The sequence below is a fragment of the Triturus cristatus genome, chromosome 2_2 (assembly GCF_964204655.1).
Source record: "Triturus cristatus chromosome 2_2, aTriCri1.1, whole genome shotgun sequence".
NCBI classification, from domain to species: Eukaryota; Metazoa; Chordata; class Amphibia; order Caudata; family Salamandridae; genus Triturus; species Triturus cristatus.
In genome coordinates this window covers 403,160,555-403,174,924 of record NC_140582.1, presented here as the reverse complement: position 1 = coordinate 403,174,924, position 14,370 = coordinate 403,160,555, and positions in this window count along the sequence as shown.

Below are 14,370 nucleotides of genomic sequence, written 5' to 3'. Positions count from 1 at the left end.
GATGTTGGTGTCCGGGCTGTCCAGGACCTACCATGGGGTGACTTAATTGTTTTAAAAGGGACGGTTTAAACCTGGCAAAAGTTTTATTTTAACAGGTTGAAATGGCAGTTTAAAACTGTGCACACAGACTGCAAATCTCAGGCCTGAGACATGTTTATGTGGCTATTTAAGTGGTTGCACAATAAGTACAGCAGGCCGACTAGTAGCATTTATTAACAGGCCCTGGGTACATGAAGTATCACTTTACTAGGGCCTTATAAGTAACTTAAATATACCATTTGGGGATAAGCCAATGTTACCATGTTTTAAGGAGCAAGCACATGCACATCAGCACTGGTTATCAGTGGAAAAGTGCACAGAGTTTGAAGGACAGCAAAAACAAGATCAGCAAAAATGGAAGAGGAAGGCAACATTTTGGTGGAAGTGCGCCTTCATGCTGACATGTCTAACACAGGATCTCTCTTCCAAACTGAAAATATATATATATTTTTTAATTTGACTTCGCAAGCACATATCTTTTAGACATTGACTTTTGGAGGAGGAGACGGGAATGCCACACAGATGAAAACAAAACATATGCTGGAGAAGCCATGTTGTCTGTGGCAGAGGCACAGAAGCACAAAGGGTGGATATACCCTTGGATGATGAAGAGCAACAGTACAATGTTCAACAATGTGTGCAGTGTCAAGAAAATGGTCTCAAGTAAATTGATATATGACAGCTACTTCTTGTGTTCTGAAGTGACACCTCCAAGACTTTTTCTTTGACTTTGGGTGATACAAGGGAGATTACCATAAAAGAAAAGGAGCATTGGCTGACGTATGCATGTTGAGCTCACCAGTAATGGGCAACGAAACAGGGTTGCCTCCAAAATTCTAGAAATGGGGATGACTTCCACCAGGAAATGGAATTAAGGAGCATGATTCACATAAGTGTTCTGATCAGAAGCAATGAGAAGGGTCAGGGCTCTTCTAGGGACCTGTACAAATGGAGAAAGAGATAAAGCTAGAACAAGTATGGCGATCTGGACAGGTCTCTGGGGAGGAGAGAGATGTAGCCATGAGGGAGAAATATAATTCAAGTATTTAAAAAAATTAGCCATCTTGGGAGGAATGATTTTTCCTTCTACAGCAATACCAGCATGTGGTAAATAAGTAGTTATATTAAACTATTTACATCCTCTTTCTCAAGAATAGTTGAAAAAAATAGAATTCTTGTGACTGTGACCTGATAACTATACTAGTTAACTTGCATACTTATCTACTTCACATTTCAAGAACGATTTTGATTCTCACATGACTCACATTTTTTTTTAATACAGTTTAATATAGCGCAAACTAGACTCAAATCGGGTATCAGAGCGCTTTGCATGAGCACCAGTTTCGTTACAGAAGGACACATTCATTTTTGTTGGGTGCGGGGAGATTACGTGATTTGCCCAGACAGAATCACAGGATGTTGAGCATCATTGCCGAAACTCGAACCGAGTTCCCCAGCTTTGAGGTCAACCACTCTAGCCGTAAGACTACATCCTCTCCCCTTTGCTTTTAATGGTTTTAATGATGAAGCTCTCGTTTTCAAGATGGCTCCTTCAAAAGGCAGACTCTTGCCTCTCCACTGTGGACCATTTCCTAGGCCGACTCAGATGGACCAAAATGTTGCCATTCATGATGTCTCACATTCTAATAATTGAATATATATTATGTTATATTACATTACATTACATTACATTATATTATATTATATTATATTATATTATATTATATTATATTATATTATATTATATTATATTATATTATATTATATTATATTATATTATATTACATTATTCAGGAGATTCTACAGAGACAGCTAAAGCCATCTTAGCATTTCTCCTTAAATGATATGAAAGGATGGGATTATGTGGAGTTATGCAAGCAAGACAAAGTACAAAAGTGAAAGAACACAGCAGTCCCATCTTTCACTGCCAGGAAGAACTGCATAAATGCGGGATAGGCAAAGAAAGCTGTTGGAGGGTGGACCAACGGTTTCCCCTCAGGCCCATTCATGATGTGCCTTCCTGCCTACGTGACAGTGGCAGTCAAACCTTCACACCTGAGTTTGGGAAATGGAAGGGATATAAGGCTGAAATCACCTTTTCTCACTTTTATACTTCCTGTTTCACCATTTATCCAATCTGGCAAGTCCTGCCAGATTGGATGACAAACAAAACAACACCGGCAATCGATGGTAAGTTACACTATTACATGATACCCATTGATTAGTCTGTCAACGTTTGAACAGGACTCGTGCATTTAGAAATTATTCGTACAAGCACTTGCATACCAATTCACAATGCATATGTCTGTAATGGTGATGTCTTAGAAATACACCTATATCAACATATTGTATATATGAATTTGATGCAAGCTGCCATTCAAAAAATGGACATTGGCACAAATATAGGATATCCAAATAAAAATCTAAACGTCACCATACAGGTGTGTCTTAAGAAATGTTGAAAATTACAACATTAAAAACATATGCAACGTGAATCATAAGGATAAGTGCAATGCAACATGATGTCGACATTGCCCTAGACAGGGTGTTAACATTTCCTTACACTTTAACAGTAAAATAAATGTCAGTCACAAATTAGTGGTAATCAACATCTACATACATGTAGCTTTACCCCTTGTCTAGTGCAAGTCCTGTACTGAATTCAATATCAATACTCACAATTAAATTTCTAAGGTGTCATGCATATATGCTTATTGTGATCAGTAACACAACCCAATTTTTCTTTATACCAAATAGTTGGTGCAAATCGCCATTGCTATGATGAATGCCTGAATCTAAATTAAAATGACCATTACCCATGGGAGGGGTGTCTATGGATTTGAAAGGGGTGCTCTTGGGTTTGGAAGGGGTGTGCTTGTGTTTCGGAAGGGTGTCCTTGGGTATGGGGGGGGGCTGTGGTTTTGGGCAGGGTGTTCCCTTGTATTTTAGGGGTGGGTTGGGATTTTGTAGGTGTGGATTTCAGCTTGGCAGGTGCGGACTGGGTTGTGGAAGGGGTGGGTTGGGTTGTGGGAGTGGTTAGGGCAAGGCTAAAACTGAGATTCCCCATGGCAAACTTGGTAGACTGTTGTGGAGGGAGTGGGGTTTGGGAGATAGAGGGAGTGGCAGTGTCTGATGTGCATGTGTGTGTTGAGGGTGCAGGTTCCTGTGGCTCTGGTGTATGTGGTGCTTGTTTTGGTGTGTTTTGTGTTATAGGTGTCTGAAACCTATGTTTTTTTCAGTTAGTTTGTAAGGTTTTTTAAATGCTAATTCCTAACTATGACATGTCTGAAACCTATGGTTTTTTCAATGAATTTTATATATATATACATATATTCATATATAGTGAGAACTATGCCTCTAGTTAACATCAAAGGCACTTGGCTCAATAAAACGTGTTTCTTTAAGTGTAACTCTTGCTGGGCGTGTACCTTTGCCACCAATAGTACACATTATAGAACAGAATTCAACAGCAAAGAAATTGCAATTCAAGGACATTTAACGTGCCGCACTGAATATGCAATTTACAAAATTCAATGCACGTGTAATCTAGAGTATATAGGAAGTACCAAACTTCCTGTTCACAAACGAGTCCTGCAGCATATTAGGGCAATAGTGAATTCTGACTCTAATTATCCAGTGGCAAGACACTTCAAAGCGATTCATGACAACAAGTTAAAAGACTTTGAGTACACTGTTATAGGATCAGTTGCCAACCCCGGACGGGGTGGCAACCGTGATAAACTATTGAGACAGAGAGAATCACATTTTATTCTAGCCTTAGATACTAGAGCCCCAAATGGTCTCAATATTAATGAGGATCTTCATAACTTTCTATGATTGCCTGTTTCTTGCTGCTGCTATGAATTGTTTTCTGCATCTTAGCTGTGTCTTTTTGTTATATTTTAAGCATTGATAGGCCCTGATTCAATGTTTGGTAATTATGTGTGTTCTCTTCTACTCTTCTCTTCTACTTAACTCTTTTGCTGATTAGGTCCTTGCACTTTTTGCACAATGTCTTTTTGGCATTTTTTTTTTTTTTTTTCAAAACCTTTATTTTGCAAATCAGTGACACAGCTATTCAGCCGACAACCCGGAGGTACGGCAGCTTTAGAAACACAACAGATATGAGTGCCCACTTTTCACTGACAGGATATGCAAAGGTTCTATTTTAAATAAACACAAATCCAAACCAAAACACAAGCAAGGCGGTAATCACCATTTTTGGCATTTTTTTAAATAATATTTTTTATTTCAGACTGTCGTCCTTTATGGAGTTTTAGTTCTTTCCTTGGCCACTGATCTTTTTGTATAAAATGAATTTGATACATATAAACAATCTTTTTATGGCTTTTATAGTATATCTATAGATCTTGTCTCTTTTGACTAGTTTTATCTATATATGCTGCTATTTTGATCATTTTATACGTATTTTTGTCTTACACTGTACGCATTTAGTTTTGTTTTATATTTTCTGGGTTCATGTCTACTTGACACTGATCATTTTTCTTAAATTTGACAGCTCGTTTTTTTGACAATATAGGTTTATTTAGGCTGCTTTTAAGGTGGAACATTTGCACTATGCATTAATTTGAATACCACCCTATATGGCGTCTTTCCTATTATATGTTTGTATTTTTATATATATTTATATATAGTTATACAGTGTTGTCAATTATTGTCTGTTTTGTAATTTTATAATGAACCCTGCTGCTAGTAACTGCGTATTTGCACATGACATAGTATTTGTTTTGATCATGCCCATTAGGATTCGACTATATACAAAGGTTCCATTTTTCAGTCTGTCTTCTATTTTTTCTGATTGGTGCACAGTGTCTCTCTATTTATGAGCTCATTACACAGCGACGCATCATGTGATCAAGCTCCCTGTGTGGAGCGAAACGCGTCATGGAGGACACTGGTCCGAATATTTCTTCGTTTTAAAACTTTGGGTATTAAACTCCTTTGCTTCACCCACCTTCTGTTTGTGGATTGACTAATTCTTGGGAGGCGAGAGGTCCGTGCCTACATTTCCGCCGAGAGAAGAGCGGAAAGGACCATTTCTTTATATATCTATTCATATATGTATATATCTGTAAATATATATTATAAATATATATATATATATATATATATATATATCCAATTATAAACCACAATGAAGTATGCTCTCAGTAAAGGAAGACGAAACCTTCAGTGAAATGTGTAGGTCAGGTTTAATTCACACAACGCGTTTCGGCACGCAGCCTTGTTCACGTGTGAAAACAAATGAAACCAACAGTCTTACATCTCATACTGGTCACATGAAAATGGACAGCAAAATAGGACTTACTTTGTCAACCAGCCCTAAACCCAGCCGAGATCGGCGGCCATCTTAAACTGTGTATAAACCTGAATGGGTGAATACGTAACCATAGTAAGTCTCAAGTCCTGGGACTGGGCAAAGAAAAAAGTGGAAACAGTTATCCTCTAATTAAATGCCAAGGTACATTATAAGCAAGAAAAATGCAAAATGCATCACAAACATGTGCTGCTGTCCAGAAAAAGTGAAAGTGAAACAAAAGTGACATAATGTAACAAGTGTAGGAATCCCCAATAGATATACGCCATTCCACCTCCTATTGATAGCACAAACCCCTGTGGGAATGCGACGTGAATGCAGAGAACGTGTTAACGTATATGTTCTGCATTTTGAATCACTCGAATAGACGTGAGGGAGGCAGGATCTATGGAGCCGTCTGTGAGATAATCTTGCCCAGTGGGCAACGACCTTAAACTGAGTGGAAATCACATCGTGGCAATGTCAAGAAATCACTAAAAGAACAATGAGAGAGCTGTAGGTTAAGGATACAGGTGGTGAGACTCATGGATGGTGCAGGTGAAATCAAAGGGAAAAGGGTAGGATGCCCGTGCAGGTGCTGTCAAGTGATAGGGCCCCTTCCTTCTCTCCTGTAAAAAATACAGATAAAAATCTGAATTAAAAACATGAACAGTGGAATGAAAACTTCATTCTAACGAGGAGGCTAATAGAAGAAGCGATAGCAACAAAGTAAACTGTAAAGTAGAGAAACACAAACAACATCCATTTAGGTACATCAGAGGAAATGACATTGCAAACATTAACAGTCAGTTTTGAGATGTATTGACATTTCCTCATCCATGTTAAGACCTCCAGGGGTCTTAGTTTGAAACTCTATGATGTACCTGGATTCTTTTTGTCTTAAGGCCAATACCCTATCTCCCCCACGAGGGTTCTTAGGTATGTGTTCCAGAATTAGGTAACTCATTTCTCCTACATTCGAGAAATGGCGATCATAGAAATGGCGTGCAACGGGATATTTAGGATCATTATTCGTGATCGCCCTTTGGTGTTCCAGTACCCTCTTTTTGGCTGCACAAGTAGTACTGCCAATGTACCAAAGATTGCATGTGCACATAATGGCATAAATCACGAAATTGGTGCTGCAAGTGAGGAATTGAAAGATCTTTTTGGTCACCCCTCGGTATTCTAATGATGCTTTGTATTTGCTGTGTTTACAGGCTTTACAGTGGCCACATGGGTAGAAGCCTATCAATCCATGATCAGTAGTGGTAGGGAAGACCGTGATATCATTTTTGACCACCCAATCACGAATGTTCTTGTCTCTTCTATACGTGATAACGGGTCTGTCAGCAATGAGATTTCCTAGTGTGTTGTCTGCCTTAAGAATATCCCAGTGTTTGGAAACTATGTGCTTAATTTTGTGGGAGTCAGTGTTGTAAGTCAGGATGAGGCGGGTCCCCGCCTCACCCTGTTCTTCCTCTACTGCCCTGGTGTCTAGTAAAGTTTCCTTCCGCTCTACTTTGTCTGCCCTGTCCCTGGCTTTGTTGAGGACCCAGAGTGGGTAACCTCGATTAAGGAATCTAGCCGTGATGTTGTCTCTTTCCTCAAAATAAGAAGTGATATTGTTACAGTTACGTTTGGCCCTCAGCATCTCCCCATAGGGGATACTCCACTTGAGAGCCTCAGGATGGCTACTGAGGGCATGGAGCACACTGTTGCCCGCAGTTGCTTTGCGGAACAGGGCGGTAACTACCTTCCCCTGTTCAATTTTGAGGCTTACATCTAGGAACTCTGCTTTCTGGGCATCGATGTTCCCAGATAGCACAATGTTGTGATCATTATCATTGAGAGTTTCAACAAAGATCTCGGCTTCTTGTTTATTGCCATTCCAGACAATGAACAAGTCATCTATGTAGCGTCGCCACATGATGACTTTGGGCAGATGTTCCTGCAATGGGGTCCTGCTTCCGATGGTATGCTCCCAGTATCCCATGAAGAGATTAGCAAAGCTGGGAGCGAAGCAAGAACCCATCGCAGTACCGTTCACTTGCCTGTAGAGGGCGCCGTTGAAAGAAAAAATGTTATTTTGGAGACAGTAGTTAATCATCTCCAAAATCATGAGGCTGTGCTCACGATATTTTAGTGGTCTCTGTTTAAGGAAAAATTCACAGGCTTGCAAACCTTGACTGTGGTCAATTATTGTGTAAAGTGATTGTACATCTAGCACAATGAATAGATAGCCAGGTTGCCAAATCAAATCCTCAATTTTGCCCAGGAAATCTTTCGTGTCTCTTAAGTAACTGGGCAGGGATACCACATATTCCCTAAGAAAGAAATCAACATATTTCGAAATGTTTTCAGTTATACACCCGATGGAGGATACAATGGGGCGTCCTGGGGGGTTGATCTTATTCTTGTGCAATTTAGGTAACAGGTATAAGATGGGTACCCTGGGATGATCTTTCTTAAGGTAACAAAACTCCTCCCACTCAAGGAGGCCCTTGTCTCGCCATGTAACCAATTTATCCCAAATGTTGGTGATACTCTGATGGTAAATCTCCCAATTGGCTGGAGTGTAGAAGTTAGTGTCCTCAAGTTGCCGTAAACCTTCAAGGATATAATCCTCTCTGTTAAGGATCACTATATTACCTCCTTTGTCTGCAGGACGTATGATAATCTCAGTGTCAGAGGCTAGAGTTTTAAGTGCATGTCTTTGTGCCCATGATAAGTTGTTGACCTTGGTACCATGTTTTCTATTCTTACTGAATCTCAATTCGGTGAGGGATTTGATAATGCAGTCTTGAAAGGTGTCTATATGGTCATGCGGTAAGATGGGTATGAAAGTGGACTTGGTTTTAAAGGGGGTTTTCTCTCTACTGTAAGTGTTGATTTCCATGTCACTGAGCAACTGTGTGGCATTGGTATCGGTTAAATCCCCATTCTCACTATAGGCTAATTCGGTCATGGCGATTAAGGTATCTATATCTTCAATGGCCAAATTGTCATTATTGCCGCTAGTGTTAGCTCTGTTGTTAGTATTGGGGCTTTGTTTTTTCAGTATGTGCCATTTTTTTAGTTTTAATTTACGCACATATTTAAACAAATCAATTCTGGTTTCAGTGTACTTGAAAGTAGAGGAGGGACAGAAGGATAGGCCAAGACACAAGGTTCTTTTTTCAGTGTCACTCATCGGTCTTTTAGAAAGGTTAACGACTGTCAAATTTACCATGGTCATATCCATTAATAGTTCCTGTTTGAACGGGTTCTGCGGCTTCCCATGGTACCCCTTCCTCTCTCTGTTGAGCCATCGCTGTGCGAGTCTCTTTTTTCTATTTCGGCGTTTCCCCTGCCTCTTCCTCGTCCACGTCCTCGTCCACGTCCCCGTGTTTTCGGTAGTTGGTTCTCTCTCGTTGTTTGGCGATCCTTTTGTAGGACCCGAAACTCGTCTAAAAAATTGACTTGTTTGGGGTGGTGTTCTTCTCCCGATGTTGTACCTCCAGAAATGTCGGATTCGGTGTCACTCAATAGGATGTTTTCATTGGTTGAATTGACAGAATTAGCAGTTGCAGCTGCGTTGTTAGTCGTGGTGCTTAGTTGACCTTTATAGAGATGATCATATTTTTTACTGAAAGTTAGAATCCTTCCACTTTCGTAGTCAGCATAGTCCCGGTTCATCTTTCTGGCCTTTCTCGCTTTTATTTCTTCCTCGTGTTTGCCGAGACGTTCTTTCATGGGATCAAGGATTTTGCTTAGTGCATCACTGTCCATGAGTAGTTGTAGGTCAGTCATGAGAAGTTTGATCTGTTTGAGTAGGTCATCTCTATCTTGCCACGCATATTTGATGAGTATTTCCATCATTCCTTTTGAGCTTAGTGCTGAGTGTTGTGACCACTCTTCTAGCATTTTGGGATTGGGAGCCTCGTAGGTTGGAGTGACAAAGATCCGCAATCCTCTCGGTGCCATGTTCTGGTCCACGTAGTTTTGAAGAGAGATGGCTTCCCACCATTTTGACACCTCCGCTCTTTTCATTTTTTCCAGCTTTTTTATTTTTTCTTCCAGCGCCTGTGTTGGTAGGTCATTCCTGTTGGCCATGTTTTGTCTATTGAGGATTGGATTTTTTCTGCTAAATAGCGTCACTGCTGCCGCTCTCCTCTCAGCCTCCTCCTCCATGTTGTCTGATACCTGACCAAGAAATCTTGAAAATAAGGGATCGTCTTCGCAATACCCCTCCGTGCAATGCGGAAGTTACCTCTGCTGCCAAAAATAGACCCAAACTGTAATGTTAGAAGGTGAGAATACACTGTAGGATTGGATATCGTAGCGACAGTTCACTGGTACGGGAACCAAATCCTATGAAGAATTCTCCTAGTTTGGAAATACTCGGTGTCGACAAGTGATCAGTACGTAAGTGACCAGGGGTAAAGTCGCCCAGCTAGTCGTTAACCCGAGGTGGTGTAACTATAGCTAAACGCTCTCCAGCGATACAACTTAAGTCCCCCACCTAACAGGACGAACATGCAACGGGCAGACTTACCTGGGGGTCAGCTGTACGGCGATCTCTCCGAAATCAGAGGCTTGTGCGCGAGTATTCAGATGTCATCTGCAGCCGGTCCAAAATGTAATCCTCAGTAAATATCCAAGAAACGAAAGTGCTCCTGCTGGATTACGGGGACCCTTGGAGGTTGGCATACACTCCGGCGGAGCAAGCCGGCGAAAATATCCAATTATAAACCACAATGAAGTATGCTCTCAGTAAAGGAAGACGAAACCTTCAGTGAAATGTGTAGGTCAGGTTTAATTCACACAACGCGTTTCGGCACGCAGCCTTGTTCACGTGTGAAAACAAATGAAACCAACAGTCTTACATCTCATACTGGTCACATGAAAATGGACAGCAAAATAGGACTTACTTTGTCAACCAGCCCTAAACCCAGCCGAGATCGGCGGCCATCTTAAACTGTGTATAAACCTGAATGGGTGAATACGTAACCATAGTAAGTCTCAAGTCCTGTAAGACTGTTGGTTTCATTTGTTTTCACACGTGAACAAGGCTGCGTGCCGAAACGCGTTGTGTGAATTAAACCTGACCTACACATTTCACTGAAGGTTTCGTCTTCCTTTACTGAGAGCATACTTCATTGTGGTTTATAATTGGATATTTTCGCCGGCTTGCTCCGCCGGAGTGTATGCCAACCTCCAAGGGTCCCCGTAATCCAGCAGGAGCACTTTCGTTTCTTGGATATATATATATATATACATATATATTTATAACATATACATATATACAGATATATACATACATGAATATATGTATATATATATATAGAAATATTTTTTTTCTTCTTTTTTTCAGGGCAACGTTTGGCGACCTCCAGTAGGTATATATATATATATATATATATATATATATATATATATATATATATATATATATATATATATTACCTACTGGCGGTCGCCAGTAGGTAGTTATAGTTAGGACCGTGTTTCCATAGGAAATCTCAAAATTCTATTTTGAATAACTTTGGCGCCTGTTGACGAATCCTCGCAAAATTTTCAAAACAAATGGGGCGCTCCGCTCAGCTCCTACTCTGAAAGTCTCGGGGTGATTCGTCAAGCGGGGGCTGAGAAAAAGGGGGGGTCCCAAAACACGTTTTCCCCATGGATTTTTCCATAGGGACTTTAGTCCCAGCTACAGCCCGAACGGCTGAACAGAATCACGTGAAATTTGGCAGAGAGGTAGCCATAAGGTCCATGAAGTGCCTTTTGCAGGTTTGGTGTAAATCTGTTCAGTATTTCCTGAGAAAATAGCATTTAAATCAATATATATATCTATACGCGCGCAGCGTGCGCGCACTGAGCAAGCCCTGTGCGCGCACCCTGCCGTGCGCGAGCGCACTTCTGATTGGTTGTTAGATGTCAGTAAACATTCGAATCGGTGGAAATCAGGAAGCGGTGGCCGCCATTTTGTCTCTCGCAGTCTGAGGCAGTAAAAAACTAAGGGGGAGAACGTGTAAAGGGGACAGAGTGGGGAGATATTGACCCACTAGGCATTGGCAGGGGGTCACAGTAGGACCTTGTAGGGCAAAAAAAAAGAATTATATATTTTTTTAAAATATTGCCGAGTGCGCGCACCCAGCGCGCACCCGAAAAAAACTTTTAACAAAAAAAATAAAAAAAAATCACAGTAAAGTGTTTAGATATTAGGTGGCTCTAAAAAGAGCCCTTGTGTTCATTGAGTGCTTCTTTTGGGAGTACCAACAAGTAAGTACCGATGCAGAGTCTTAAGTTCAAGAGGAAGACTCTGTTGCCTTCATCAGTGAAGTGTACACCATCTCCTCTATAAATGTCTTGCATGTTGTAACGCAAGTTGTTGTGGTATATAGAACCCATACCATAGTCTCTGAGGAAAGCAGAAATAGATTTGTTGACGTGCTTCCTTGCTTTGTCAATCTGCGGACAATGTTGGTTGGACCAGTTCCACTTTTGCCTTTGGCATATATTAGAATATACAAAGGCAGTTTGTGGAAAAAGTGACATCAATTGCACAAAGGTGTCCTTAACAAGCATTTCCAGACCTACCCCAGTTAAAGTGCCTAGGTCATTTCCACCACAGTGCACAATAATAAGGTTAGGCTGTGGGAGATGTAGAAAGGTTTTCACCAAAGGCATTAATTGGTGCCACTTTAACCCTCTCTGACCAATCCATTTAATGTCTACATTTGCAAAGCAAGGTCTCTCATCATACCTCTTTTTACTGCATACTTTTCACTCCAGAAGACATAGCTATGACCTACAATCCACACTGTGAACATCTTCCAAGGAGATCTGGATGCACTCAGGATGTGTCTTTCAGCAGAATGGCAATATGAAAAGAAAGACAGTTGAAAAAAGGAGGCATACATATTTTTTTTTAACAAAAATAACTGATTGGCTGATTCAAACTATTTTAAATTTAAAACTAGGCTGTCTGTATACATTTTTAGAAGCATGTTTTGCATTGGTTATGAAAAATGTGTTGCCACTGAACATTACTTTGGATTTGCTGAGAGGTTTGACAGGTCAAGCACTCTTGCTCTTTGGATTTGAAACATTGTGTGCTGAACTTTTGACCTCTCTGCACACACCAGTGTTCCATGACCTGTTGCTATGGCAGCAGGCAGAAGTCATGTTGGGGGAAGGGTTCAGTTGGAAAAGGGTTGAAAATGACAACCAATAAAAAAGTGTGATTCCATTTGAAAAAATGTGGGAAGGAATGTGATTTGGAATTAACATGTATATGTGTGAAAAAAGAGAGGGAAACTGTGCCATTAACCGGTTCTGCTGAGAGGAGAGAGGTGTTCAGCTCAGAGATTCTGGTCTGATAAACTGCTGTGTGACTGCCACATTTCTTTCACAACTAACTAATTTTAAAGGGTAGTTATGAGTTTGAGAGGGGGTGTTTGTGGTTAATTTAGATATAAAAAAAAAGAATTGTGATTATTTGTTTAAAGTTGTGATTTACATTTTGTGTTTTGGGAGATATTTAACTGTCTTGAATATGTAAAATATTATGGAGTATGTTTTCACCATAAGTTAAGGTGTACTGGTAACAATGAGGAATAATATTTTGCGCCTACTATCAAACCATGAGTTTGTGTGCAGAGAGGAATTGTTGGCAGAGATTTAATTTGTGTTGCTGTTGAAAAGTAAGACTTGCACCTGAAAGAAAAGGAAAGCTTCTTTTTAACTGTGATGGTTAGGATTTAGCAGAAATCACTTTGAAAGAAATGAGAGGCAAATGCCAACACATTTGAAATTAGCATGGTAGATTTTCGTTCTACATTAAAAGTTGTGAATTACATTTTATGTTGTGGAAGATATGTATCTGTCTTGAACATGTTAGATATTTTGGAGTATGTCTTCCCCAGAATCAAAGGTGTGCTGAAACTATGCACTGTTACATACATCCCAGCAGTCTTCATGCATTTCTCTTGCACCAGACAATAAACAGTCTCTGTGTGCTGTTTCAGATAGCACTGTGTAACGCAAACACATTCAACGTCACCAAGGCTCATTTCCTTTGCTCTAGTGTAGTCACTCACCCAGATTGCACATGCTCATGGTATGAAGTAGCTGTTAGGACATGTGCTCTTTTCTGCCTCTGTGATCTACAAGGAAAATGTGTCAGGCTGTAACAGTAATTATCACTTGCTCTACCACAGTAGTAAATGTGCTTTGAAATTGCCAATCAAATTCTGTTTTCTGCTTAGAAGCACACCCTGAGGCTGTGTGCGCACAGGAATTGTGGCCAGAGATGTAATTTGTGTTGCAGTTGTTCTGTAAAACATGCATTTGCAGGAAAGGGACAGCTTGTTTTCTTCAAATGTGGTGGTTAGCAGTCAGCAGAAATCACTAAATCGCAAATGAGAGGCAAAAGCTAAAACATTTGAAACCAACAGGGTAGATTTTCCTTTCAAAATAGCAAAGGCACAGGTAGTTGCCATATGTTCAAAACTGAAAATAACCCTTAGCACACATGCACTGTTACATACATCCCAGCAGTCTTCATGCAGTTTTGGAAGTCTCTTTGCTCATCTGTCTTGCACCAGACAATACACAGTCTCCAGAAACACACTCTTGGCACACACGCAGCAGCTTCTCCAACACTCCCATGCGTAGTACTCAGCTCTGTGTGCTGTTTCAGATAGCACTGTGTAAAGCAAACACATTCAACGTCACCAAGGCTCATTTCCTTTGCTCTAGTGTAGTCACTCACCCAGATTGCACATGCTCATGGTGTGAAGTAGCTGTTAGGACATGTGCTCTTTTCTGCCTTTGTGATCTACAAGGAAAATGTGTCAGGCTGTAACAGTAATTATCACTTGCTATACCACAGTAGTAAATGTGCTTTGAAATTGCCAATCAAATTCTGTTTTCTGCTTAGAAGCACACCATGAGGCTGTGTGCGCACAGGAATTGTGGCCAGAGATGTAATTTGTGTTGCAGTTGTTCTGTAAAACATGCATTTG